The sequence below is a fragment of the Seriola lalandi genome, unplaced genomic scaffold (assembly GCF_002814215.2).
Source record: "Seriola lalandi dorsalis isolate HSWRI2012SDOR001 ecotype SW California unplaced genomic scaffold, Sedor1 jcf7180002054680, whole genome shotgun sequence".
Lineage (NCBI taxonomy): Eukaryota > Metazoa > Chordata > Actinopteri > Carangiformes > Carangidae > Seriola > Seriola lalandi.
The window spans coordinates 349,497-350,303 of record NW_019525233.1 but is presented as its reverse complement, the minus strand read 5'-3'; the positions used below and the strand labels follow the sequence as shown (position 1 = coordinate 350,303).

The following is an 807-nucleotide window of genomic DNA, read 5'->3' as shown; positions in this document are numbered from 1 at the left end:
TATAATATGACGTTTTTTGATATTTTTATGTCTTACTATATTATGACATTTTTGGAAATTTTTATGCCTTACTATACTATGACTTTTTATGCCGTATTATACTATTACGTTTTTAGCCTTACTATACTATGACATTTTCTGATATTTTTATGCCTTACTATACTATGACTTTTTTTGCATTTTTATGCCTTACTATACTATGACGTTTTTTGAAATTTTTATCCCTTACGATATTATGATTTTTTTTGACATTTTTATGCCTTACTATAATCTGACATTTTTAAAAAAAATTTATGCCTTACTATACTATGACATTTAAAAAAAATTTTTTAGCCTTAGTATATTATGACGTTTTTTGAAATTTTATGACTTACTATACTATGACGTTTTTTGAAATTTTTATGCCTTACTATACTATGACTTTTTATGGCGTATTATACTATGACGTTTTTAGCCTTACTATACAATCATTTTTTTGGAAATTCTTTTGCCCTACTATACCATGATGTTTTTTTTTTTTTTTACATTTTTATGTCTTACTATATTATTACGTTTTTTGAAATTTATATGCCTTACTATACTATGACGTTTTTTGAAATTTTTGTGCCTTACTATACTATGATGTTTTTTTTATGACATTTTTATGCCTTACTATATTATGACATTTTTGGAATTTTTTATGCCATATTATACTATGACGTTTTATGCCTTACTTTACTATGATCTTTTTTGAATTTCTTTTTGCCTATGATGGTTTTCTTTTACATTTTTATATCTTACTATATTATGACGTTTTTTGAAATTTTT

General features: G+C 23.2%; 1 protein-coding gene across 1 annotated transcript in view; it reads right to left on the bottom strand.

Moving 5' to 3' along the window:
* Nucleotides 1-807, bottom strand: part of LOC111666765 (synaptic vesicle glycoprotein 2C-like) — a 37,611-nt gene that overhangs the window by 18,025 nt on the left and 18,779 nt on the right. The window lies entirely within an intron of this gene.